The sequence below is a fragment of the Aotus nancymaae genome, unplaced genomic scaffold, assembly GCF_030222135.1.
Source record: "Aotus nancymaae isolate 86718 unplaced genomic scaffold, 86718_ANA_hifiasm-v0.15.2.pri h1tg000008l, whole genome shotgun sequence".
Taxonomy (NCBI): Eukaryota; Metazoa; Chordata; class Mammalia; order Primates; family Aotidae; genus Aotus; species Aotus nancymaae.
Window position 1 is genome coordinate 16,529,602 of NW_026988419.1, and position 8,924 is coordinate 16,538,525.

Genomic DNA, 8,924 nt, shown 5'->3' on the forward strand with positions numbered 1-8,924 from the left:
TCAAGGGGAGGCTCTCCACAGGCAAAACCAAACTGATTAGATGCCTAAGTGCTAGAGGCTGTGAACTCTGTACCACCTCCATGGGTGGTCTCACTGTTGTGCAAATTATCCACTGAACCCTGAGGAGAAAGCTGGGGGCTGTGCTGCCCAGTTTGGGGCTGCTGTTACTGCTTTTGTTAGTCCAGGGCAGGAGGCAGCCAAAGGCCTCAGCCTGACAAGGAGTCCAGGCAGAGCTGAAGAGGAAGAGGTGGTGATAGACTCTCAGAGGGTTGTGTCAGGTCCAAAGGCAGGAACCCCCTGGCCACAAGCCTCCATGCTCCTCCCAAAGACCCTCCGGAACCAGCACTTTTCCCGCCAGATGTTTTGAATCTCTTTCCCCTTCCTAATTGAAGACAGCTTTCCTTTCTGCTTGAGAGGGAATGGGAGGAACGTGCCCTGCAGCTCTTTCCCATCTCTCCTCCCCTCTCCTTCCTCTGGAGTGGGAAAGCTTCTCATTTCCAAGCAAAAGGTGGGGTTATATGGTTCATCCAGCCCCTTCCCAGCAGAAAGCAGTTCTCAGAAAGAAGCCAGCCCCCTTTTTCCTGGTAGGAGGAATGTGGTCCATGTCTCCCCCACTTACCTCTCTTCCCTACAGGCACTTACCTCAGTAAGATGGCAGCAAAGTCCCTTCCTATAGAGAAGCTGTATTTCCCAACAGTCAGCAGGGAAGAATGCCTCTGTGCCCCAGATCAGACATTTATCCCTGGAGAGCGTTGTGGCCGGTTACAGAAAGTATTCACTTTCCTCGCCAAACAGTACTGGGACCACCGCATTAGGAATAATCATAATTCAACCCCAGTTAGTCCCGAGGGCAATAAATTAGCATCAGAATTCCTTTCAAGATTCACCAACGGATCTGCGCTGCATTTGCCAGCCCTGGTGTTTCTGTCAATGGAGTCTGAAATGCTGTAATTCTGGGAATCTTGAGGCAAAGCGAAAGACCCTCACAGAGCGCTGTGGAGTCTCACCCTTCCATCTCATCAGTAACCTGCATTTCCCAGACCACCCAAGTCTGAGGGTAAAAATAGGATCCCAAGAGCAAACACAAAATTTCTTCAGGAAAATACAGCTCTGTTCTATAGAAATTTAAGCTCTCTCTCTCAAATTTCATTCAAGTATAGTCCTGGGTTTCTGTCTCCTGTGGTGTCTCATAGGTAGCTTCAGAAGGTTTCTCACACGGGCTCTGCAAACTGCTCCTCTGGGCTGCCATGTGGCATCTGGTGCATTTATTCCCTCCTGCCTTGACACATTTGGGGTCATGACTCCAGTCACTGCTGACACCGTTACTGGTGTCCGCCCAAGACATTCAGTTCCTGCCAGTGTCCACTGTCAAGGTAATTGATGTCAGTGGTGGGGCATCCTCATCAATTACTACTGAAGATGCTGGCACCAATTCTGCAGATGACCTGCATACTAATATCCCAGTCCTTTTTGTTTTTACTTTGCTCTCCTGCCGGCACTGTAACGTTGCAGTGACCAGCATCAAAAGTAAATAGAATCTTCCCTCTGTTCTAGAACCAGTGACTTCCTGATGCCAACCTCACTCTGGGTTCCTCGTATAACTAAATGCCTGGCAGACCAACACCATCAGTTCTTCACAGATGTCATATCTCTTCTAAATCCTAGCATCCAAAGAGTTCAGATTCGAGCTGAAACTGATTATAATTACTACGACCATGGTGGTTAAGAACTTGGGTTTGAATCTGGCTCCATGACTTACTATCTCTGACACTTAATTTCCTTATCTGTAAAATGCAGATTTTATGAGACTGTTTATGTTACAATAATTTCTATGCCACAGAGTGTGTTAAAGGAAATGCATGCAATTTACTTAACCCCATTTTTAGATTGTGGTCAATAAATGTTGACTATTAAAATTATCACCAGTTTGTTTTTTCTTAAAGAAGAAGGAGCTGAGGTCAAGAGGAGTGAGATGACTTACCCAGGATCACACAGCCAATGAATGGCAAGGCCAAGACAACATATCTCCAGGAATCTGACTCAGACCTCAGCCCTCTTGAATAATTTTGTATTCCTGTAGCTCCACAGGTGAGCTTCTACTGGAGTTGTATTTGCTTGGTAGTTTTTTAGTTTTTTTCTTAATTTAATATCACTGATGAGTCTCCAGCTGAGAGGAATTAGTGACAAATGTAATTGATTGATGTGTTTTTCCTGCCTGCTGCACAGATAAAAACAATTCACTGAGACCATGGTGTTGCAGTAAAGAAAGAGTTTAATTAACACAAGGCTGGCCATAGAGAAGAACTGGAGTTTTCACTCAAGTCAGTCTCCCCAGCAGCTCAGAGGCTAGATTTTTTATGAAAAGTTTGGTGGGCAGGGGGCTAGGGAATGAGTGCTACTGATTGGATAGGAATGAAATCATAGGAGTGCGAGGAAAACAGTCCTCATATGCTGAGTCCACCTCTGGGTGGTGCTCACAGGACTGGTTGAGTCATGAGTCTGGGAGGGATCAGTTTCCAGAATGCAAAAATCTGAAAAACATCTCAAAAGACCAGTCTTAGGTTCTACAATAGTGATGTTATCTACAGGAACAATTGAGGAAGTCACAACTCTGTAACATTTGGACACATAAGTCCTGAGCAGTAAGGAAGTATACAAATTATTGCTCCATTTTAGCAGAATTCAGGCCCTTTCCACAATCCTAATCTTGTGGCCTTTCATTAGTCTTACAAAGGTGGTCTCAGAACCTAAACAAGGAAGCGATCCGTTTTAGGGAGAGAATATTATCATCCTTCCTTCAAATTAAATTATAAACTAAATTCCTCCCATGGTTAGCTTGGCCTATGTCTAGGAATGAGCGAGGGAAGCCAGCCCATAAGGCTAGAAGCAAAATGGAGTTGGCCATGCTAGACTTTACTCACTCTCATAATCTTTGCAAAGGCAGTTTCACAAACACGGCCAAAAAAAAAAAAAAAAAAAAGGCAAGGAAAGAGATGAAGAGAGTTAGACTGCAAATTCCAGTGAGGCAGTGGGAATTGTCTGTTAGTCCTTTGACGATGGCCAGTGTCTTTCAGCTCCTTATTTTAAGTCAGAAGTTAGAAGACAAAGCACAGTTGATTGTTTATTTATTTTAAAAGGCCAAACTTAAAACTTACAAAGGGAAAAGGATTTTGAACCATCCAGATCTTGGCAGAGCTAGAACGAGAACTAGGTCAAATACCCATTTTAACGTGATCCTAAGCTAGAATATTCCCCCAAGGTTCTAGAGTTAGCCCTTGAGAAGAGACACATTTTTCCACATCAGTCTCATATGAGGTGGAGCGGCAGAGCAATCCAGGCTTTTCAGGCTTCAGACCAATACGGGATGCCAGAGTGTAGCCAGGAACCCTTCACTCTTCAATTCTTTTTACTGTTGAATCTTAAGTGCCAAAGCCTTGAGAGGAAAAAAGTTCTTCAGCAGCTAGTTTTACCTTTTAGAAAAATAGGTAGTTGATTTTGTGGTGGTAATTTAAGAGAGATGGGTTAATTCTCTATATTAGCTATTGCTGCATGACAAATTTCTCTAAAAATTAGTGGCTTAAAACAATAAACACTTATAATCTAAATTTCTCTGGGTCAGGAATTTGAGAGCAGCTTAGTTGGATAGTTCTGGCTTGGAGTTTTTTTTTTTTTTTTTTTAAATGAAGTTGCAGTCAAGATGTCAGCTGGGACAGCAGTCATCTGAAGGCTTGACTGGGGCTGAGGAGTCTGCTTCCAAGATGGCTTCCTCAGATGACTGTAGGCAGGAGGCTGCTTCCCAAAGACATGGAAGCAAAGAGTCAGAAGAGACGCTGATGTCCCCTAGGGGAGTTATTGACAGATAAATCAAGGAGGAAACTGTACTGCCTTTTATAACTTCATCTCAGAAGCCACTCACTCTCATTTCTGCCACATTCTAATCTTTAGGAGCAAGTTACTAAGTTCAGTTCACACATAAAGAAGGCAAATTAAGTTCCACCTCTTGAGAAAAGAAATACGAAAGAAGTTGTGAACAACACATTAAAATTATCACCTGCTCTATCAACCTAAGCTGTATTCATTTGTTAGAAATTACACCATTAGTGAACCTGAGAGCTAAAAAATAACTCATTTTCACATTCAAACAATTTAAATTTAAATTTGTTAAATGTAAATGTATGTGTAGCACTGACCAGGAGTCAGAGGCTCAGATTTTACACTTTGCTTCCAGTATGCCATATAGCTTTGGGCATGCCACTTCTCCTTCTGGGCCTCAGTTTCCTCTTCAGTAAAATGAGATGCCTGCCTTTTCAACAAATGGTCCTGGGAGAACTGGATATCTATGTGCAAAAGAATGAAGTGAACACTTACCTACACCATATATAAAAAATTAACTCAAATGGATCAAAACCTAAATATAAGACCTAAAACTATACAACTGTTAGAAGAAAACACAGGGTAAAATGTTCATGACACTGGATTGGCAATGATTTCTTGTATATGACACTAAAGGCACAGGCAGCAAGAGAAAAATAGATAAATGGAACTTCATTAAAAAGTTTTAAAATTATGCATCACAAGATATCAGCAAAGTAAAACATCAACTCAAAGAATGAGATAGAATGTTTGCAAATCATGTGTCTGATAAGGGATTAATAGCCAGAGTATTTAGAGAGCTTCTAAATCTCAACAACAAAAAACAACCTGATTCCAAAGTGGGCAAAGGAGCTGAATAGACATATCTCTAAAGAAGATATACAAATGGTTAATAAGCACATGAAAAGATGCTCAACAGCACAAGTCGTTAGGGAAATGCAGATCAAATTCACCATGAGATACCACCTTACATTTATTAGAGTGGCTACTATAAAAACAAAACAAAACCCAGAAAATAATAAGCATTAGCCAGGATGTGGACAAATTGGAACCCTTGTGCATTGTTGGTGGGAATGCAAAATGGTAGAGATGCTGTGGAAAACAGTATGGCAATTCTACAAACAATTAAAAATAGAATTACCACATGAGCCAGCATTTCCACTTCTGGATGTATACCAAAAGAACTAAAAGTGGGATCTTGGCCAGGCACCTTGGCTCATGCCTGTAATCCCCGCACTGTGGGAAACCAAGGTAAGTGGATCACTTGAGGTCAGGAGTTTGAGACCAGCCTGGCCAACATGATGAAACGCTGTCTCTACAAAAACCACAAAATTTAGCCTGGCATGATGGCACGTGCCTGTAATCCCAGCTGGAGGCAAGGTTGCAGTGAGCTGAGATTGCGCCACTGCCCTCCAACCTGGGTGACACAGCAAGACAGTCTCAAAATAAAAAAATAAATAAAATTTTAAAAAATGAAAATTAAAATGGGGTCTTGAAGAGATATTTGCACACCCTTGTTCATAGCAGTATTATTCACAATACCAAACCAAGTGTCCATAGAGAGATGAATGGATAAGCAAAGTGCAGTGTATACAGGCAATGGAATATTATAGCCTTAAAAAGGAAGAAAATTCCTACATGTGCTGCAACATGGATGAAGCTTGAGGACAGTATGCTCAGAAAAATAAGCCAGTCACAAAAGCAAAAACAAGTTTCCATTTATATAAGATACTTAGAGTCATCAAAATCATAGAGATGGAAAGTAGAATGAAGGTTGACAGGGGTTGGGGTTAGTGGGGAATGGGTAGTTACTGTTTAATGGGTACAGTGTTTCAGGTTTACAGGATGAAAAGGAGTTATAAAGATGGATGGTGGTAATAGTTGCATAACATTGTGAATGTATGTAATGCCACAGAACTGTACACTTAAAAATGATTAAGATGGAAGCTTTTATGTATATTTTACCGTGATAAAAATAATTGGGAAAAAAGTCAACAAATAAAGGTTTCTGAACTCAAAAATTGTTCATGTCTCTTTTGGCTCTGATGTTCTATCCTCTAACATTATTTATTCAATTTTAGAATTTATAGTCCATTTCTGACAATCTCTCTTTATCTATCTATCTATCTATCTATCTATCTATCTATCTATCTATCTATCTAATCTATCTACATTTGTGTATGTTTCACATGTTTCTGTATGTGTCTCTATGTTTCAAAGCCTATTTAAATAAATCTTACATGGCCTTTTAATCTTTAGAGGGAAGGTGAGGCTGTTTATGTTATAGGAACATATTTTATTTGCCCACAGCAGCCAGAGCACAGCATGCTATTACTATAAATGGGGTATGATGGTGTTTTGTTACGAAACGCCTTTTGATGTAGGACAGCTACAGTCCAATGCCTTCCAAATATATTTCACCCTACTGTAAAAATAAAATGACAGATCTCATGGCCACAGGGTCTCTGCACACATTTCCAGGAACCTGAGGCCATTTACTAAATCCAAAAAGAAAGGCATTGTTTTAATGGCTATAGACGTGTCCACTCAGCTTTGAACAAGGCATCCCTCCTACTCCTAACCCCTTATGTATGAAGCCCAGCAAGAATCAGTCAGCCTGGGTAAAAAAGGAAGGACATACCTGAGTACTTTTTTGAGACATAACACCAATCCTCCAAGTTGTTCTGCAGACCACCCTGTCTATTCCTTACCCCACCATCCCATTTGAAAAAACCCATTAATCCAGTAGTGTCTTTATTTTCCCTCAAAGACAGCTCATCTTTATAATAAAATTCTTAGGGAGACAAAATATCTTCATTTAAAAACAGCAATACTCTCAGTTAGGAATTGAAGAAACAGAGTATCATTCCAAGTGCTTCCTTAGTCTCTGGATCTTCCCTAGCAGTCCCTTTGTGCATATACAGTTCACACAACTGTCCATGCAGGTCTGGAAGGAGGTCTTGCTAAAGATACTCATGGCAGTGGTGTTTGCAGCAGTAGTAGGTGTTAGAGTCGGGCAGCAAGCAGTCCATCTGCAGAGAGTGGACAAGTAAAATGTGGTAGAGATATGCCATGGACACTGCAGTGATTAGAAACATATCAGTTATCTATTGCTGTGTAACAAATTACTCCAAATTTAACATCTTAAAACAACAAACATTTATTATATTACAGTCTCTATGAGCTAGGAGCCAGCATGGCTTAGCTGAGTCCTTTGGCTCAGGGTCTCTTACAATGCTGCAATCAAGTGTTGGCAAGAGCTACGGGTCCTCTCAAGTCTCTACTAGACTAGGATAGGATTTTCTTCCAAGCTCACCCATGAGGCTGTTGGCAGGATTCAGTACCTCACTGCTGTTGGACTGAGGTCCTCAATTCCTTGCTTGCCCTTGGCTAGTCCTTGCTGGCCCTTGGCTAGTCCTTGCTGTTATGCTTTCTATAGGGTGGCTCTGAAAATTTCAGCTGGTTTCCACCAGAGCGAGCAAGTGAGGGCACAAGAGAGGAAGACAAAGGCTTTTAATAACCAAGTCTCAAAAGTAACATACTGTCACTTTTGCCACATTCTGTTAACTAAGAGCAGGTCGCTGGGTGTAGTCCACAATCAAGGAACAGGGACATGGGTACCAACAGGGCACCATCATTGGGAGCCACCTCAAGAGCTGCCTACCACAAGAAGCAACATATTAATGGACACAATACTTAACAGAAAAAGGCAAGAGTTAGGGTGAAGTCCGCAGCAGAATACAATTTGTTTAAATTAAAATACACAGGAACAATGCTATATGCTTTACAAAGATACAAACAAATTCGTAGTATAAAATAATCACATTGTAATGTTTTCCTGCTGGGCATGGAGAGTTGGTGGGGAATTGAGAATAAATAAACACATAAATCCAAAGAGGGGCCTTGTGGATACAGAATAAAATTACATACTATAAACTCAAGACCAAGTTCAGTTCCTTGCCCATGAGGATCAAAAGAAAGGAAAAGTCAAGTTACCAAACAAACACTATGGGTCTCTCAAATACTCAAGTCCCCGTGGAAGTGTCTTATCAAGATCTATGTCTGAGGGAGCTCCTCACCCAATGTCACACTGGGTTAAAGTCATCTTAAAGGCTCTGAGACTCTTACCAAGTAAAAGTAGCATCTGTGTTAGTGTGGCATACCTTGGAGTCTGTAAGACAGCTCTAAGAATTCAATGTGCATAAAACCTACCCACAAGGTGACCAAAAATGTCTCAGGACTAAAGGTGTTTCTGAATGTGGAACTTTCAAGGCTAAAACTTGGATAATTTGATCACCTTATCACTTGAGGAGTCTGTTGAAACATGCAAATCAAAGCACTCTCACAAGTGATTATGATTCATTGTGCTTGAGTGGGACCATTAATCTGCAGGTGAAGCAGAGCCAGAAGTTCTTCTGATACAGATGGTCCATGGATCACTCTTCTAGAACTCTCTGCTATAGAAGGACAGTTTTGAAAGCTACTTCTCATAGCACCAAAGATGACAGCCACTCTCAAGTCTGTGATCACAAATCTCCTGCAGCCACCTGCTGCAGTATCAGCATTACCTGTTGATAATCCCAGGGCTCTAGTTCACAGTTCTTTGATTCTCAAATTTCTCTTCCACATAAAGCAGACCTCAAGATCCAGGAGGCAAATTCGGGAAGGGGTCAGGACAGGAGTTTGAGAAGAAGAATTTTCCTGACTGGCTGTTAGAAGAAACCACACCCCTTGGCTGGATTAGCCATCTCCAGAAAAGTCTGACAGAAGTTACCCATCCACACGACAATCTGAAGAATGTGCTTATAAGATGAAAGGGACCTCTAGGTCTTCAGGAAACATCCGCCTCAAATATAATCTCTGTAAAACATTTTTCATATTTAAAAAATATAAATGGTTACACAAGTACGTTAATAAAATAAAATAATGATGAGATAATGGCAAGTGACTCTCAAATCCAGCTGGAGGAGGGAGGGGAGTCCTGATGCTGACGTCGAGGGAGGGGATCTTCAGTAGCTGCAGGTGTACTAGGTAGACCTATCTCCATGAAA